This window comes from Sus scrofa, chromosome X, assembly GCF_054392235.1.
Source record: "Sus scrofa isolate SSC_HxYL_T2T_F1_AM1 chromosome X, Sscrofa_HxYL_maternal_Yorkshire_Landrace_v2.0, whole genome shotgun sequence".
Lineage (NCBI taxonomy): Eukaryota > Metazoa > Chordata > Mammalia > Artiodactyla > Suidae > Sus > Sus scrofa.
Window position 1 is genome coordinate 128619425 of NC_139401.1, and position 20333 is coordinate 128639757.

Consider the following 20333-nt stretch of genomic DNA (forward strand, 5'->3'; position numbering starts at 1 on the left):
CTTGGATCACTTCAAATGGTAAGAATATAACTTGTCTGTAAAAAGGTCACTGTTACCTCATATAGGGGAAGTAACTATACTATTTCAATGTAGATAGCAAAATAAAATGTTTTCAGTATAAGTTCCAACATTCATTTGGTATCAATAAAATGGTCCAAAATATACTTGAAGACCAAGTTATAGCTATGTTGATGAAACATGAGATGTACTGTTTAAATTCAGCAGTTGAAAGAGTTCCTTTGAAAGAAGATGGGAAATGAGAAATTTATAATGTGCATTACTTCCAGACTGCATTACTCTTTGAAAACATATGACCAATCAAAATTTTGTTATTATTGTTACAATTTTTCCCTTTACATGCACATCGTTATGATAAACTAAAGCTCTCGTTTTCTGGGTACACACTCTTCTGTAAGAATAGAAAGAACAGTGAATCTTTAGTGACAGTAGATATAGAGCCTAGCTTGGGTTTTGAGGCAGTTATTTATATTCTGGTATAATATAAGTACTCAAAAAACAATCTGCTTTGTTCTGTGGCCATAAAAAAGAGAAAGGAATGGGTACCAAGTAGTTCTTAGGTGATGGCTGAATTTCCAGACAAATTCAAAAGCAGTTTCAAAACTTGAACTTTGGTGTTTCCATTTCCTGTAAGTAACACATGGAAAAGCTCTGCAATGTTAAGCATGTGTTCATTGGTAATGGTCATGTTTGTTAACAGTCTCAGCCCAACTAGTGCACAGTTGGCTTAAGGGAACCACAGAAAAAAATCCTCACAGACTAGATGGATATTTCTAACTTGCTTTGCTGTTAAACATTCACACTTAGGTTACTCAGTGCATTTAAAGCCTTGCCTTTAATCCTTTGGCTGGGATTGTTGATTATGTTCCAACAGTTGGAGTACCACCCAACTAAAAAATTATGGTTTGTTTAGCTGAAGGGGCTACATTGTTTCCAGAGTGATCAACATTTTTCAATAATTAGAGAAAAAAAATTTTTTAAGGTTTTAGTAATGCATCTCTGCGTAAGCATATACATACATACATACATACATACGTAAAATAATGAGAAATGAAATACAGCTCTCATCCTTTGTAAATCACTGGTTGGTTGCCAATTTGAATGATATTTTTTAATCAAGAAACCTATTCCTAGTTTTATTTTTAATTTTATTTAGAAATATAAAAAAGTATATATATACATCATTTTTTCTTCAAGTTTTATTGAGGTATAATTGACATGGAGCACTGTATAAGTTTAAGGTGTATAGCATAATGATTTGACTTATATACATCCTGAAGTGATTGCTACATTAATAACTACCAGTAATAATTGCTACTAATAATGTTTAGTGAACATCCATCATCTCATATAGATACAAAATAAAAGAAAAAGAAAAAAATGTTTTTGTTGTAATGAGAACTCAAAGATTTACTCCATTAAAAAATTTAATATGTAATATGCAGCAGCGTTAATTATATTTATCATGTTGTACATTACACCCCTAATACTTACTTATCTTTTAACTGGAGGTTTGTACCTTTTGTCTGCCTTCATCCAATTCCCCCGCCCCCTATCCCCAGTCTCTGCTAACCACAGATCTGATCTCTTTTTCCATGAGTTTGTTTCTTTGTTTTGAAGTATATTTGACCAACAGCACTATGTTAGTTCCTGTTACTCAACATAGTCATTTGATATTTATATACATTTCAAAATGATCACCGGTATAAGTCTAGTTATGATGTCACCATACAAATATATTGCATAGTTGCTGAATTTATTTCCCACATGGCACATTTCATACCCACGACACATTTATCTTGCAACTGGAAATTTTCACCTCTTAATCTCCCTCATTTATTTCTTTCCTCCCCTCCATCCCCTCTCTCCTCTGGAAATCACCTGTTTGTTCTCTTATCTATGAGCCTGCTTCTAACCCATCACATTTCCATCTCAGCTCTGGCCTCTAGAGAGCACAGAGCCAAGCTGTGAACAATTGGTATGACTTCCATATTTGGGAATTTTAGCACTTACTTTTGTCCTCTAACTCTTTTTTTGGCTTCTTTCTTTAATACTTTTAAATTATAATTGATTTACAGTGTTCTATCCATTTCTGCTGTACCAGCAAATGACCCATTTATACATATATATATATATATATTCTTTTCCTCATACTATCTTCCACCATATTCTATCCTAAGAGATTGGATATAGTTCCCCGTGCTGTACACTAGGACCTCATTGCCTATCCATTCTAAGTGTAATAGTCTGCATCTACTAGTCTCAAACTCCCAGTCCATCCCACTCCCTCCCTGCCCCCTTGGCAACCACAAGTCTCTTCTCTTATATCTGTAAGTCTGTTTCTGTATGTAGATAGGCTCATTTGTGCCATATTTTATTTTATTTTATTTATTTGTTTTTGTCTTTTTAGGGCCGCATCCACGGCATATGGAGGTTCCCAGGCTAGGGGTCGAATCAGAACTGTAGCCGCTGGCCTACACCACAGTCACAGCAATGTCAGATCCAAGCCGTGTCTGCAACCTACACCACAGCTCATGGCAATGCCGGATCCTTAACCCACCGAGCGAGGCCAGGGATTGAACCTGTGTCCTCATGAATGCTAGTCAGATTCGTTTCCACTGAGCCACGATGGGAACTCCCATTTGTGCCATATTTTAGATTCCACATATAGGTGATACCATATGGTATTTGTCTTTCTCTTTTTGACTTACTTGACTTAGTATGATAATCTCTAGTTCCATCCATATTGCTACAAATGGGAGGGAGTGGGATGGATCCAGAGCCTCTCATCATTGTTAGTAGGAGAAATAATGTCAGTTTTTTCCTCTGAATGGACTTACTTTTAGTTCTCATTTCTTAGAGAAATTTGTCACGGGACTCTCTATAAGGGGTATTATATACTGCAATGAATGATAGTAACTGGTGGATTAAAAACTTGAGGGGGCTTCTCAGTGTATCTTCTACTCCTTTTTCTTTGCTTTGCTTGAGCTAGTCCTGTATTTCTCCTCAACACTCCAAAGGCAAAAGTTATTCCACTGTTTGTGCTCACCATGTGCTGTCCCTAAACTATGTCACTTTCACCCCTATTATATCCATGATGCTATTATATCCATGAAACATTTGTTTACATTTGCACCAATTCCAGTTTTCTAGAAGGACTTAAGAAGGCTTAGTCTGTGAGTGCTCAAACATTTAGCTCTGTTATAGGAAGCTGGTGTTAGGGTATACACATGAATATAACTTTGCTACTGTCATTTTATTTTTCCTCTTATCTAATTACAGAATTACAGTTAGGGACAAGGAGTCTGAGGAAAATGTAGATTATGAAAAACAGCTTAATGGATATGAAGAAAAATATTCAGAAAATTCCAGAGAATCCTGACCTAAGGAAATGTTTCACCTAAGTTGTTCATTGCAGCAGTGGCAATTTCAATGAAGGTTTAAAATTTTTTAAAAAAATAATAATAATTTTTTAAAAAGTAGTTTCCCCTGTGTTGTAGCGGGTTAAGTATCTGGCATTGTCTCCACAGTGGCTTCGGTCACTGCTGAGGCACGGGTTTGATCCTTGGCCTGGCACAGTGGATTAAGGATCCGGTGTTGCCACAGCTGTGGCTCATATTCAATTCCTGGCCCAGAAACTTTCATATGCCGTGGGTACACCATATGTGTGTGTGTGTGTGTGTGTGTGTGTGTGTGTGTGTGTGTGTGTGTGTGTGTGTGTGTGTGTAGATATATGTATAATATATATGTGTGTGTATGTATTACCAGACCTTCACATATTTGTACTCAGTTCCAAAAATTAGGTTGAATTTTCTGCCTGTAGATCATCTGGTTAGCATTTGCAGTTACATGTACCTGTTAGTATTTTAATAACTTCTCCCCCACTCCCCCTCAAAAAAAAGTAGAGTGTAAGGTGTTTGTGTAGCTATTACGATAAGAAAGCAAAAAATACTTTTAAAGAAACTGTATTTTTTCTTCCCCCTATTGTTTTAATTTTTTGTGGCTTTTGTGCTTTCCCTGCCCCAGATTCCAACTCAGGCAGAATTTTTCTGGTCATTCTTATGTAACACAAACCACAGAACCTTCTTAGTTTAGGAATAACAATGTCTTGCTCAGTATAATTGCCATTACTTGACTCTTCTTTTACTTTTTTTTAATTTTAATGATTTTTATTTTTCCATTATAGTTGGTTTGCAGTGTTCTGTCAATTTTCTACTGTACAGCAAAGTGATCCAGTCATATATATATATATATATATATATATATATATATATATATATTCTTTTTCTCACATTATCCTCCATCATGTTCTTTCACAAGTGACTACATATAGGATCTCATTGCTTATCCACTCCAAATGCAATAGTTTGCATCTATTAACCCCAAGGTCCCAACTTGACTCTTCTTTTAATTTTTTTTTTGTCTTTTGTCTTTTTTTAGGGCTGCACCAGTGACATATGGAGGTTCCCAAGCTAGGGGTGTAATCAGAGCTGTAGCTGCCGGCCTACGCCACAGCCACAGCAACACAGGATCTGAGCAACATATGCAACCTACACCACAGCTCACGGCAACGCTGGATCTCTTCTTTTATTTTTTATTTTTATTTTTTTTTTTGTCTTTTTGCTATTTCTTGGGCCGCTCCCACGGCATATGGAGGTTCCCAGGCTAGGGGTCTAATTGGAGCTATAGCCACCAGCCTACGCCAGAGCCACAGCAACGCAGGATCTGAGCCGCATCTGCAACCTACACCACAGCTCACAGCAACGCCAGATCATTAACCCACTGAGCAAGGGCAGGGACCGGACCCGCAACCCCATGGTTCCTAGTCGGATTCATTAACCACTGTGCCACGACGGGAACTCCCGGATCTCTTCTTTTAAAGTGAACTTTTCTTTCCCAAGTTCTTCCACACTCCAAGAAGAAGCGTGAAGTTGTAGAAGGCAGGAGTGGTGGCTTACTTGTGGCTTTTCTCATCTTTGTTTTTTTGTTTTATTTTTTTTGGCTTTGCCCATGGCATGGAGAAGTTCCCAGGCCAGGGATCAAACCTGTGCCACAGCAGTGACCCAAGCTATAGCAGTGAAAATGCTGAATCCTTAATTTCTAGGCCACCAGGGAACTCCAATGGAACCTTTGTGGTTTCTATTCTTTTCCTTCTATCTTGCCAACCATATATATATATATTTTTTTGTCTTTTGTCTTTTTTTTGTTGTTGTTGTTGTTGCTATTTCTTGGGCCGCTCCCGCGGCATATGGAGGTTCCCAGGCTAGGGGTTGAATTGGAGCTGTAGCCACCGGCCTACGCCAGAGCCACAGCAACACAGGATCCGAGCCACGTCTGCAACCTACACCACAGCTCACGGCAACGCCGGATCCTTAACCCACTGAGCAAGGGGCAGGGACCGAACCCGCAACCTCATGGTTCCTAGTCGGATTCGTTAACCACTGCGCCACGACGGGAACTCCCATATTTTTTTTAATTGAAGTATTATTGATTTATAATGTTGTATTCATTTCTGCTGTACAGCAAAGTGATTCTTTTTAATATTCTTTTCCATTATGGTTTATCATAGGAATTTGAACATAGTTCTCTGTGCTATATAGTAGGATCTTATTGATTTTCCCCTCCATGTATAATAGCTTACATCTTCTAACCCCAGCCTCCCCCCATCCCTCCACTTTGGCAACCACAAGTTTGTTCTCTGTGTCTGTGAGTCTGTTTCTATTTCATAGATAGGTTCATTTATGTCATATTTAGGTTTCCATATATAAGTAATATCATATAATGTTTGTCTTTCTCTTTCTGACTTCACTTAGTATGAGAATCTATAGGTCCATCCACATAGCTGCAAATGGCATTATTTCATTCTTTTTTATGGCTGAGTAATATTCTGTTGTATGTATGTACCACATCTTCTTATCCATTCCTCCATTGATGGAAACTTAGATTGCTTCCATGTCTTGACTATTGTGAATAGTGCTGCAATGAACATAAGGGTGCATTTATCTTTTTGAATTGTAGCTTTCTCCAGATGTATGCCCAGGAGTGGAATTGCTGGATCATATGGTAGTTCTATGTATAGTTTTCTGAGGAACCTCCATACTATTTTCCAAAGTGGCTGCCCCAATTTACCTTCCCACTAACTGTGTAGGAGGATTCCCTTTTCTTTACACTCTCTTCAGCATTTGTTATTTGTAAACTTTTATGATGGCCATGCTGATTGTTGTGAGGTAGTACCTCATTGTAATTTTGATTTGCATTTTTCTAATAATTAATGATGTTGAGCATTTTTTCATATGCCTGTTGGTCATTCATATTTATTCTTTGGAGAAATGTATATTTATGTCTTTTGCCCATTTTTTCTTTTTTAAAAATTTTTAAATTATAGTTGATTTATCTGCCTGTTTTTCGATTGGGTTATTTGTTTTGCTGTTGGTGTTGAGTTGTATGAGTTTTTTTTTATATTTTGGAGATTAAGCCTTTCAGCTGCATCGTTAGCAACTATTTTCTCCCATTCCATAGGCTGTGTTTTCATTTTTTCTTGGTTTCCTTTGCTGTGCAAAAGCTTGTAAGTTTGACTAAGTCCAATTTGTTTATTTTTGTTTCTATTTCTTATTGCCTTGGGAGACTGACCTAAGAAAACATTGGTACGATTTATATCAGAGAATGTTTTGCCTATGATCTCTTCTAAGAGTTTTATGGTGTCATGTCTTATGTTTAAGTCTTTAATCCATTCTGAGTTTATTTTTGTGCTTGGTGACAGGGTATGTTCTAACTTCATTGATTTACATTTGGTTGCCAACCATATTTCTGATCCTTCCAGTACTGCAGAACAGGGAATGAGAAGTAAAGGAAGCATAAAAATTTGAATTTGACTAGTACTGTCCTGGTGATCAGATGCTTGTGCTTTCTGTGACTGGCATTAATTTAAAGTTCAGGGGTACCTCAGGTGTTCTCATGAGTTTTCCCTTCCCCTCTATTAGGCCTCTCATACATGTAGTCCACTTGACAAGGTAAAATATCTGTGTGCTCCCTTATTCCATTCTTAGTCCCTTAGGCAACCTACATTACCTTCAACTTTCCCTTTCTGGATCTTCCTTATGGGTAGTCCACATTCAAAAATATTCAAACATTATTTGCTTGGACAAAATCTGGAGTTCAGGTCACCAAGTCCATTGTCTGACTTCTCCTTCACTATGCCTTCAAAGCTGTCAGCCATCTATTTCTTATACTTTCAGTTTTCCTTGAAAGTATACAATACCAATTGATGTGTTTTGCAAACTTCTAGGGACTCAGTTTGAGAAAAAGGGAAATTACTAACAAGTCTCTTGAAACTTGTCCCCAATATCTCCTTGAATCCATTCTCACTAGGTCTGTCTTTTCACCTGACCTCTGAATATGTGCAGATATTTCATATCCTCAAAACATTTTCCCTTGTCTCTGGAGAACCCCCAAACTACCCATCCTATTTTTTCTTTCACTTGCTGTCACTTTATCTGTTATTGGGAATGCGCATCTTACCACAGTGCTTGACACCTGGGACATTTCCTGTTTGCTGGTCCTCGTTTTGAGATTTTGTTGGCCTAGGGAATACAGGTTATTTTAAAAAATGAGACTTGGCTTCAAAGGGCACTGGACTTCTAAAAATTAGACTGAGCTGAAATTATTAGAAAACTAAATCATTCAGTAGCTGAATATCCCATACTGAGGTTTGTATACTCATAAACTAATTTTTTTACTGTGGGAAAAATATACATAGCACAAAATTTATCATCTTAACCATTTTAGTTACAGTTCAACAGTATTAATAAGTACATGCACATTGCTGTGCAACCATCACTACCATCCATCTCCAGAATGCTTTTCATCTTGGAAACTGAAACTCTTTATCTATTAAATAATAACTCCCTATTCCCTCTCCTCTTAGTCTCTGGAAACCACCATTTGCCTTTCTTTCTCTGTGATTTAAACTAGCCTAGGTACCTCACATAAGTAAAATTATAAAGTATTTGTCTTTTTGTGACTACTTTATTGCATTTAGCATGATGTCTTGAAGCTTCATCCATGTTGTATCATATGATAGGATTTCTTTTTTTATGGCTAAGTCATATTCTATTGTGTTTAGACCTCATTTTGCTTATCCATTCATCTGCTGATGGACATTTGAGTTGCTTCAATGTTTTAGCTATTGTGAATAATGTTGCTGTGAACATGGGTATATAAATTATCTGATTCAGACTCTGCTTTCATTTATTTTGGGAATATACCCAGAAGTGAAGCTGTGAATTATATGGTAAAATTAAATTTAATTTTTTGAGAGACCACCATATTGTTTTCCATAGCAGCTGAACCATTTTTCATTTCTAACAGTAGAGCACAGCATTCTAATTCCTTCATATCCCTAACAGCACTTGTTTTCTGGGTTTTGTTTTGTTTTGTTTTTTAGTAGTAGCCATTCTAATGGGTATAAGGTGGTATCTGATTGTGTCTTTAATTTGAATACCCTTAATAATGAGTGATGTTGAGTATCTTTTTATGTGCTTATTGACCATCTGTGTATTTTCTTTAGAGAAATGTGTATCCAAGTGCTTTGCCCATTTTTGAATCAGATTTTTTGTTGTTGAGTTTTAAGAATTAATATATATGTTGGGGATAATTATCACTTATAAAATATGTGATTTATAAATATTTTCTTCTATTCCATAGGTTGCCTTTCTATCATTTGTGAACAGAAATAATTTTACTTCTTCCTTTCCTTTTCTTTTTCTTGCCTAATGCTCTTCCTAGGACCTCCAGTATTATGGTTGAAATGAGTAGTATTTTTGCCTTATTCCTGATTTTACAGTTAAAGCATTCAGTCTTTCAGTATTGAGTATGATGTTTACTCTGGGTTTTTAGTATACATTGAGGTAGTTTCCTTCTATTCCTTGCTTATTGAGTGTTTTCATCCTAAAAGAGTGTTGAGTTTTGTCAAATGCTTATCATTATCAATTGAGGTAATCGTGTGGTATGTTATATGGATTGGTTTTCATATGTTGAACCATCTTTGCATTCAAGGAATAAATCTCACTTGGTCATGGTGCATAATCCTTTTAATGCACTATTAAATGTGCTGTGCTAGTATATTGAGAATTTTTCCATCAATGTTCAAAAGAAATATTGGCTTGTGGTTTTCTTTTCTTATAATGTCTTTGTCTGGCTTTAGTATCAGGGTACTGCTGGCCTCATAGAATGAGTTAGGAATTTTTTCCACCTCTTCAGTTTTTTGGAAAAAATTGAGAGATAGTGGTGTTGGTTCTTTTTTAAATGTTAAAATTCACTAAATGAAAAAGAATTTTTAGTGAGCATTCCTCAAATGAAATAAAATGGCTACCATTTACCTCAAGAACATTGAATAAATATTGAGTAAACAAAATCATCTGATTTTTGCCACATAATATGCATTGAGTAACATTCCTTTTCCTTTCATATAATTTAGAACAGAGGCCCTCAATATTTGGTTTAACATAACATACATACTAGGCTCTGTAACACCTGTGACACACTTCAGTGGATATTCTCAAGGTCCTACGCAAGTACTGAATATGGCATGTTTCATGATCCTTCTCTCTTGGACATAATGTCTCCCCTAACACCCCTTTTTCCTGGTGAACTACTGATATTAAGCTCAAGCATTTGCTCCATTTTACATATATTTATTTAGTGCCTACTATGTACAAGGAGTTTATGTTGATTATGCAAAAGTAAATCTAAAATTCCATCAAGATAAAGTCTGTCTAGTAGGAGTGACAGCAATATAGAATTGCTGACTCAGCAACTACTTAATAAGTAGCTTTCCATGAGACAAAAACTCAGATTCATATCATTGAATATGCCACAGGAGAGCAGTTTGGTAAGGTACTTTGCAAGTGTGTGAATATCAGTATGTTGCTATGGTATCTGATCAAAAGTGTTGTAATAGAAGAGACTACAAAACTATCTTTGTGATGGTAGTTACAGATTGCTTTATGGGATGAAATAAAGGTGTGATTAGGTTATTAACCTTTTGCAGTTTTGCTTTTGCCGTGGAATACGGTCATCCCTCATTTCTAAGGGGCTTGATTCCAGGACCCTTAGGGGATACCAAAACCCACTGATGCTTAGGTCCCTTACATAAAATGGCAAGTTTTGCATAAATTACACATCCTCATATATTTAAAATCATCTCTAGATGACTTATAATACCTAACACAATGTAAGCAAAATGTAAATAGTTACTAGCACGCAGCAAATTCAAGTATTGATTTTTGGAGCTTTCTGGATTTTGGGGGGGAATACTTTTGATCCATGGGTGGTTGACTGCAGATGCAGACTGTGGATTTGGAGAGCCAACTATACTTGAACAAAGGAAGACATAATAAGCCTGCCATTTTATCACCATGTTCCATATTTCTGAGCATGGAAAGGAGCCTAGACAAAGGGATTCTCAGTTCTTCCTCCCTGTCCCTGAATAAAACAGGGTTCCGTACATCCACTTGAGCAGACAGGGCTCACTCCTCGACTGAGTGATAAGAGGAATAAAGTCTAGACAAATAGTGTATGGTGTCACTTACATGTAGAATCTAAAAAATAATACAAATGGATGTAAATGCCAAACAGAAACAGACTCACAGATGTAAAAAACAAAGCAGTGGTCACCAGAGGGGAGAGGGGAATGGGTGAGGGACAAACTAGGGGTATGGGATTAAGAAATACATAGCATTGTACTTTCAGCTATCCCTCAAGTCTTCTTTACACACAACCAGGCAACTTCTTAGGTGCGTGCTTTTGGAGTTTTCTTTGTAGTCTTCACATGCATTCTCACATCACGATTTTAACTTTGGTGGAAATGTTCCTTGGTCCTCTGTTATAGGAGTCTTATCACCTCACCAACTAACACTGAACTCCATCAATTCTCTGCTGGAAAAAAAAATGTTTTCTGTGAAGTCTTCCTTTACTCTTGTGATCGCTCTGGTCCTTCTTCTTAAATGTCATATAGCTAATGAGTTTCTTCTTTGTCTTTATCACAGTAATATTATTGTAGGGGGTTCTCAATGCCTCTCTTATCCTCTGTGTTGGATGCCCAGCAAAAGCAGGAATTGTGTCTGGTATGTGTGACCTTTCTTCCTGTTTTTTCACATAGGATCCCCTGACACAGGTCAAGTGTACTCCTGATTCCCTTTTTCATTGACTGATGACTCTTGACACTACTTTCTGGTCTTCCTTTACTTCTGTTCAACTTAATGCATCCTCTATAAATCATAAAGTACATAATCTATATAATCCTTACCCTCAAGAAACTTTAAGTTGAAAGGAAAAAACAAGAACAAGAATCCCAAGAGTAAGAGGTATACAGTGATAAATGCTAAGACGTACTTTTTATCTGAGTTTGGACAGTTTAGGAGATGGACTAGCACATCGAACCTCCAAAGTTATGCTGCAATATGTGTAGTTAATCCTTCAAATGCCCTCAGTCAATTTCTCTAAAAACATCAGAAGGAAGAAAGTAAAAGTAGACCTTGGAGCCTATTTTAACCTATGATTGCTCTCTCTAAAATAGTTTCTTACTAGACTGCTCCTTCCTCCCTCAGGAAATTGAAATGGTGCACAAAGTATCCATTTCCTTTTTATTTTTATTTTTTCTCCCGTGGCTTAAGCACAGGTTTCCAACTTGGCAGGATATAGCAGGTTGTTTGCAAAAACAAAAGAAGAATCAGTGTTTTCTTAAAGATAACTTCAGTCTAAAAATAGATAATAGCTATTTTATTTGCAGTTCATACCTACCAGCCTTTCTTCGTGTTCGGCAAGCTCCATTCTGCCTTTTTGATAAACCAAGGAGAGAAAAGTATCAGGTGGTAAAGGACAAGGACTTCATGCTGTCAACCCTGCCACTCTTGCAGAGTGATACAGCCTACCCCATCTTTAGCAGCATCACTCAGCCCCGCAAGGGACACGGCAGCCCCTCAGCAGGCGCTAGCCACAAGCTCCTCATTGGCTTTCTCGGCTCCCACAGAAGTCCTACATGTTGAACGAAGAAGATGATGAAGGTGCCCAGGCAGGCCCTAGATTCTCTTTTCTCTCCCTCTTTTTAAAATTTTTTTACTGTAGTTGATGTACAATGTTCTGTCAATTTTTGCTGTACAGCAAAGTGACTCAATCACACACAGACACACATACATATATATGCATATATAACTTCTTGTTCTCACCTTATCCTCCATCAGGCTCCATCGCAAGGGACTAGATATAGCTCCCTGTGCTATACAGCAGGACCTCATTGCTTATCCACTCCAAGTGCAGTAGTTTGCGTCTACGAACCCCAAACTTCCAGTCCATCCCCCTCCCCTAGATTCTCTTTTCAACACTCCTAAAAGACCCAGGGTTACTGGGACCTGCCTGCCTCTGAATTAGGACTCCGCAGTCACTGAGTAATGATTTATCCTTGGGGGAAATTCTGTATTTCTTTTGCTGCTTCTAAAGAATAGTCAGGTCATTGGCCTCATGTGAATTACACATTAACCTGTTTAAAAAAAAAAATACCTCCGGGAGTTCCTGCTGTGGTGCAACAAATTAAGGATCTGGTGTTGCCACAACTGTGGTGTAGATCCCAGCTGAGGCCTGGGAACTTCCGTATGCTGTGCATGTGGCCAAAAAAAGAAGAAAATTTCTTCAGCTAGTGTGTTCTTTGAGTCTCATAAAAATGCTGAAAATAAGGCATGGTGAGGTTATCAACTGCATGCACATACGTGAGGAAACAGAGGCACCACGACTCGCCAGACCCAACCTGCCCTTAATCTTTTCAGCCAATGAAAACCTCAACTATGTTTAAAGGACTGACACAGACTGCCAAATTCCTTCTTTCCCACCTCAGAAAGTCCCCAGTCTTTCCTTTCTACCTCAGAAAAATAAGAGTTTATTTTCTGTTCCGAGAATGGCCCGTATGTTTGAGCTTGATTTTTCTTTCTCTTTTTTGGCTGTCTCACCAAAGAGATAGAAGACCTCTGACCAAGTCTAGATCTTCTGTTCTGTAGACTGTAAAATTCTATTATTTTATTTTTCTTTGTTGATTTATTCCTGGGAAAAAATCTTATTTCTGGTAAATTTCCTGGCAAAGCTTCTTTCTTGGGTGATCATTGTCAAGTTGGGTTCAGTTCAACACACTACTGGATGCAAGTGCAGGACAGCCCTTTAGTGGTGCCTTCCACAAAGGCTTGCGGTGGCAGAGGTGTCAAGAAAGGAGCACTGTGTTTGCCAGGCTCTTGATTTCGGTTGCTGGATCTCATTTGTTTTATAAGTATGTCATTGAGAAACTCTGTATTATATGATGTGTTAATCAAATATTCTAGGCTTTGTGGAAGTGTGTCCTTGTGCCCTGCTGGTAGGCTGGAGTACTGTCATTTCTGTTTGTGAGCCTCTATTCTGTTTGCCTCAAAATCAAATAATGTCTGTAGTTGTATCCCAGGAAAGAAAGAGCCTTCCCATACACTTGGGCTACTTAGTAGTTACCAAGCAAAATACACTCTTTTTCCTTCTACATTCTCCTCCAACGCATGTGAAAGGAGGCTGTCTGATTCAGAGTAAGGAGGGAGGTACCGTTTTTACCACGTTCCGCTAACTGATTTGATGGGCAGATAAAGTGCTTAGAGGATGGAATAAGGAGAACAGTTCCTTCTGTTTATATGCTAAGCTTCAGGGTCATAACTACCACTTCCCCCTTCGTTAAAATCCAATATGGCAAGTAAAACAATAATGAAATTTACACACGAACTTCTACAACTGCTGTCGATCCCGCCTGGATCCCTGTGCCACACCTTTAAGGAGTATTTATTACAACTCCTCTACGCCGTCAGGCACTCCGTGCTGGGACTAAATGGTTAACAAAATTGACACGCATTCCAGCCCCATAGAAATGACCTTGTAGAGAAGGGAGATAGACAATAAGTGGACTAAATGAGTGAATTATAGTAATTTAGATGCTAACTAGCTCTATGGATAAAAATCAGGGGAAAGGAAGGGGTGTGCTGAGGTGTGGTGGGTGCAAATTTCAATCCAGTGGGAGCGAAGGCCTCGCCAAGAAGGTGTTATTGAGGCACCATCATGAAAAAGGTGAGGAAAATGGGCCACCTCTTATTCAGCTGTTGGGTTTGTTTTGTTTTGTTTCTTTCTTTTTTATGGCTACACCCACAGCCTATGGAAGTTACGGGGCCAGGGGCTGAATCCAAGCTGCAGATGCAACCTATGCCGCAGCTGTGGCAACACCAGATCCTTTAACCCACCGCGTTGGGCCAGTGCCTCTGCAGGGATCCCATCCACTGCAGTTGGATTCTTAACTCACTGCACCACAGTGGGAACTCCCTCAACTATGTTCTCTTGAGCCGGTTGTTACCTTCTCTGCACCTCAGTTTGCTCCTTTGTGATTGGAGAGTAAATGAGCTACCTGGCAGTTATCTTAAGGTTAAATGAGAATATATTAGTAAACTCCCTACCACACAGTAAATGATTCATAAATAGTAGCTTTATTAAAAATGGATCGGGAGTTCCCGTTGTGGCGCAGTGGTTAACGAATCCGACTAGGAACCATGAGGTTGCGGGTTCGGTCCCTGCCCTTGCTCAGTGGGTTAAGGATCCGGCGTTGCCGTGAGCTGTGGTGTAGGTCGCAGACGCGGCTCGGATCCTGCGTTGCTGTGGCTCTGGCGTAGGCCGGTGGCTACAGCTCCAATTAGACCCCTAGCCTGGGAACCTCCATATGCCGCGGGAGCGGCCCAAGAAATAGCAAAAAGAAAAAATAAATAAATAAATAAAAATGGATCGCCTTCAGTAATAGTCTTCTGAGGGTGTTGCCTAACATGAATTCATGCGAGTTATTGTTTTCTTTATACCCCTTTTGATATTAATTAGCTTTTTAGCCAACTTTTCTCTCTTGGTTTCTAAATTTTAAAGCTGCCAAGTTGTTAAGAAGTATTAAAAATGTGATCTCCATTCATCAGTTACACTGTCTGCCAAGGGAATGGGACTTAATGAGTGGATTAGAATTGTCAGCTCCCCTGAGTTCATTACTTCCTATGGAAGAACAGAGAGAGAAGCCATCAATAGAAACCTTTAAGAAAGTTTCTATGAGCTAGAAAGAGCCTAAAACAGGAACATGGCTTCAAGGAGATTGAAACATGACCTAGCTATAAATATATGTTTGCAAAATCAATCTAGGATAATAAAATGAACATGTAGCTTTTTGTTCTAAATGCCAGAGTTACTTTGCACAGTGTCAACAAGAAAAAGAAATTGAAATGTTACAAGAAACAAAAGAGTCAAACATAATTATGACTAGAAAATGAATCAAAAAGAAATACGTCCCAGTCTGAAAATTGATACGTTAAGCAGTAATAATGCATTCATGTCCAAAGGGGCAAATCATCAATTTAAGGAGCCAGATTTTCCTGGGAGAATTTTCAGTGATTTAGATGTGGGATTTTCCACTGAAGTCTTTCAAAATTTTAACTGTTAGTAAACACCTAGCATTTTGTCTTAGTAACTTGACCTGGAAGTGCGGCATTTCCAGGACATTCAGGAAACTTGAGGGTAGGAGTAAGTTTGTATGAAGGTGGAGGAGAGGTGGGCACAGGACACTGAAATGTCAGAGTTCCAATCAGATTGAGTTCATTTTTTGCTCACTCTTTTTTTTGGTCTGAATCTTGACTGTAGGCTTAACGCACCATAGTCATTATTTATGACATGATAGCTTTGGGACTATCAATGAAAGATTATAATTTTCCAGCAGGGTGAATTTGTGTGTACTGAGAGAATTAACCTCTAGGTCTGGTTAGCTACTTTTCTGCAATTTGCCCATTCCCACTTTCTTGAAACAGTTTTCGCTTCCTGGGACAGCAACCTCTTGGATTTCCTCCTTCCACATTAGGCATTGTTTCTTAGCTTCATCTGTTAACTCTGTGTCCTCATCCACACCTCCTAAGGCTAAGGACATGAGGCCAGTCCTTAGGCCTGGGCTCTCCTCTATGCTTAATCCTAGGTGACTCATTCAGCTCTCTGATTGAAATTACATCTCTAAACTTTGGTCTCCCAAATGTAGGTCTCTGTCATCCAGGTTCTCTCCTGACATTTACATACAACTGTCTGCATCTCCATGTCTATGTCTAATTGGCACATCAAACTTTGGATGTCCAAAACTAAGCTCCCACTTCCTTATCTAAATACAAAGGAGCATGATTGCTGGGTCATGTGTATAATAATATGTTTAATATCCTAAAAAATGGCCAAACTGTCTTTCAAAGTGCCCATACCATTTTGCATTGTGACCAGCAGTGAAAGAGAAATCTTATTGTTCCACGTCCTCACCAGTTTTTGCTGTTGTCAACATTCCCGATTTTAGCCATTTTAATAGGTGTGTGGTGGTAGCTCGTTGTCTTGAGGATACATGATGTGAAGCAGCTTTTCATGTTCTTCTTTGACATCTGTATATCTTTTTCAGTGAAGTGCCTGTTGAGTTCTTTGGTCCTTTTTAAATCTGGTTGTCTGCTTTCTTATTATTGAGTTTTAGAAGTTTGGGATATTTTGGGTAACAATCTTTATCAGATGTGTTTTGAAAATATTTTCTGCCAGTTTGTGGCTTATCTTTTTATTCTGTTGACAGTGTATTTCACATAGCAGAACTTTAAAATTTTAATGATGACTAGCTTATCAAATCTTTCTTTCATGGGCCATACCTTTGTGTTGTGTATAAAAAGCATTGCCATCTCCAAGGTCATGTACGTTTTCTCCTATGTTATCTTCTGGAAGTTTTATGGTTTTGTGTTTTACATTTGAGTCTACAATCCATTTCGAGTTAAGCTTTGTGAAGAGTTTAAAGTCTGTGTCTAGATTATTATTATTTTTTTTTTTTGAGTGTGGATATCCAGTTGTTTTAGCACCATTTGTTGAAAAAACTATCTTTGCTCCATTTAGTGCCTTGGCTCTTTCATCAAAGATCAGTTGACAGTATTTGTGTGGGTCTATTCATGGGCTCTCCATTCTGTTCCTTAGATCTAGTTGTCTATTCCTTTACCAGTACCACACTGTCTTGGTGACTGTAGCAGGTATGTATACCTTCTGTTGCCTCCCCAAGCATATGGGATTAGTTCTGGAATTGCAATTTTGCTGGTGAAGCCAGATCATAAGGCTGTGGCTGGGTCCACAGTGGAGTCTGTGGTTGGCAGGCCTCTTACCAGGGGCTTAGGCATGGATCCTATCAGGTCTTTGGGTGGATTGAACTGCCTCCAGGGTCCAATCCAGTAGGGTTGGCACTGGGACAAGAGTCAACTTTAGTGTTCACAGTTCGGTCCTCAGACAGTGGGTCTGTTACAAATTGTGTGTGTGTGTGTGGAGGGGGGTGCTTTTGCTGGGTCAGTAGGTGGGTTCCTAGGCAAGCAGGACTCCTTGAAGACTAAGGCTAGAAGGGGCTGACTCCTACTTACCGGATCCTTTTTAGGATCTCCAGGGGCATAGACAGGAGTGTCTCCTGCTAGGACCCTGGGCTGGCAGAACTGCAGCTGGGAGGGGTCAGAGCCCAGCTACAGGGCTGTTTTACAATCTCTGGTCAGACTGAGTTTGGCAGACTTACCTCTAGGGCCTCCCAGGCTATGCCTGGGTGGGCTGGAGACAGGTCATAGGCCACTTTATTGTCCGTAGCCAGGACCAAGATCTGTGGGCCTTTTACCTGAGACACAAGTAGGTGTGACTCCTCACAGATCCCTTGTTGGAGGATGCTAGTGGCAGAACCAAGGACAAATGGGCTGAGGCTGAGTCCACAGGGGTTATGAACCTGTTTCTGGGTCTGTCAGTGGCACCATGGTGGGCAAGTCAGCCCCTTGGGTATGCCTGCCTTCTAAAGACAGCTTACCTCAGACCCCATCAGGGATTCACAACCCTCGACCTGGATTCGAGTTCCCACAAAGGCACTTTTGCCCATGGATGGCTGCCGAGTCACTATTGCTGAGGGAGGATATGTGTGAGGACCTTCTATTCTGCCATCTTGCTGATGTCACTCTTGTTACTATTTTTATTTTTTTTAATTTAAAAATTTTTTAAGTTTGGTTTTTATCTTTTGGGCCATGTCCGTGGCCTGCAGAAATTCCCGGGCCAGGAATCAAACCCACGCCACAGCAGTTATCTGAGCCAATGCAATGACAATGCCAAATCTTTAACCCACTGCACCACCTGGGAACCCCCTGTTATTATTTTTAAATAACAGCTTTATTGAGATGTATTTCACATATCTTAAAGCCTATAATTTAGTGATTTTTAAAATATTTGAGTTGTGAAACCACTACCACAATTTAATTCTAGACCATTTTTATCACCCCCCAAAATAAAACCCCTTAGCAATTATTACCAGTCTCCCCATTCACCTAGCCTTAGCCAACTGCTACTGTATAAATGGAATCACAGAAAATGTGGTCGCTTTTGACTAATTTATTTCACTTAGTAAATATTTACATAATTGATCCATGTTGTAGCATGCATCAGTACTTCATTCCATTTTTACTGCAGAATAATATTACATTGTATAAATATATGATATTTTATTTATCCATTTATCTGTTGTTACATTTTGGGGTGATTATAAATAATGCTGCTATGAACATTTGTTATTAAGTTTCTGTGTGAATGGAAATAAATTCTCTTGGGTATATACTTAGAAGTGGAATTACTGAATCATCTAATAGGTATATGTTTATTTTAAGGAAATGGCCAAGTATTTTTGGAGCCATACATATTAGAGATTAAATCTTTTTGAGAAAAGATCACTTATCTTTTTTTTTTTTTTTTTTTTTTTTTTTGGTCTTTCTGTCTTTTTGCCATTTCTAAGGCTGCTTCTGCGGCATACGGAGGTTCCCAGGCTAGGGAACCTAGGGGTCTAATCAGAGCTGTAGCCGCCAGCCTACACCAGAGCCACAGCAACGTGGGATCCGAGCCGCGTCTGCAACCTACACCACAGCTCACGGCAACGCCGGATTTAACCCACTGAGCAAGGGCAGGGACCGAACCTGCGACCTCATGGTTCCTAGTCGGATTCGTTAACCACTGCGCCACGACGGGAACTCCTAGACTCTATTTGTGGTTCAATCTTATTAGCAAAGGTGGAAAATCAAAATATTGTATAATCCCTATGACTTTTTGTTAGTGTAATACGTAGGTATTCACTAGTTTCTACTACCTAGTATACCTTGTTGAAATAAGTTTTAATCCATAGCGTTTTGAATTTTCTATTACTCTAAAATTTAGGTCTATCCATATCTATGTATCACTATTGCCAATCAGCTCACTCAAATACTTTTAATTTATAGAAGAATAAAAAGTGAATTTTATTTTTTGTTGATACTCTTATACATTAAACCAAAATGATTTGGCCGCATGATTCTCTTAAACCTCTTGTGCTGGTATCTTTAAATGTATTAACAGAGAGCATAAAGAGTTAATTAATTCTGGAGTAGATTTTAGTGGGTGAGTTTTTTTGGTTCTCTACTTAATTTTGTAAAGTGAGAACATGATGTATGTAAATTTATGGCATTTTGATCAACAATGAATAACAATGATATATAATAAGATATTCAATATTCATAAAGATGTTAGGCATTTAAATATAACATTTTGATAATTATTACTAGAAATATGCATTATTTATATGTAATAACAAATAGGAATAGAATATACTAATTAAACTTTCTAAAAAGGCCTATTTGTTATCTTTTGATGAATTTGGTCAATTAAAGGCCTTTGTAAATTAATGTTTATTGTTTCACAGTTTATTTCTTCTTTGTCTGACCTCCTTCACTGAAAACAAATTTACATTACAGTTTCCTCTTATCAAAACTTTTCACCAAAAGTAAAAGTAGAAATAAATTCATGGCAGCAGTAGGTGGGCCAATATTTAAGAAAACGGTAATGGCATTAAATAGCATAATTCTTCTGATGTATAGTGTAGGATATACTTTTTAAAAAAAAACCCTCTAAGTAATATCATTTCTTTCTCAGGATTTAGTCTCTTAAATCTTCTTTAATGTATTCTAGGCCCTGAATGAAGCATTGTGTCTTTCATTTTTTGCTTTGTTTCAATTTTACTTCCGAGCCATTTTTCAATGTGTTTTTCTATTACCTAATCAATCTCAAGTAACAAGTGGATAATTGCTCATCTACAAACAAACCCTTTTTTATTACCATTGTCTGGAATTGTATATGTGTATGCAACACCGAGTAAAAGAGTTGAATATCAAGACTTCTTTTAAAAAAGATCAAAACTTTTGAGAATA

The 20333-nt window shown here is 38.2% G+C and overlaps 1 pseudogene; it reads right to left on the minus strand.

Moving 5' to 3' along the window:
* Positions 1 to 318: 318 nt before the first annotated feature.
* Positions 319 to 17992, minus strand: LOC102157536 (armadillo repeat-containing protein 10-like; annotated as a pseudogene).
* Between the last annotated feature and the right edge of the window lie 2341 nt (positions 17993 to 20333).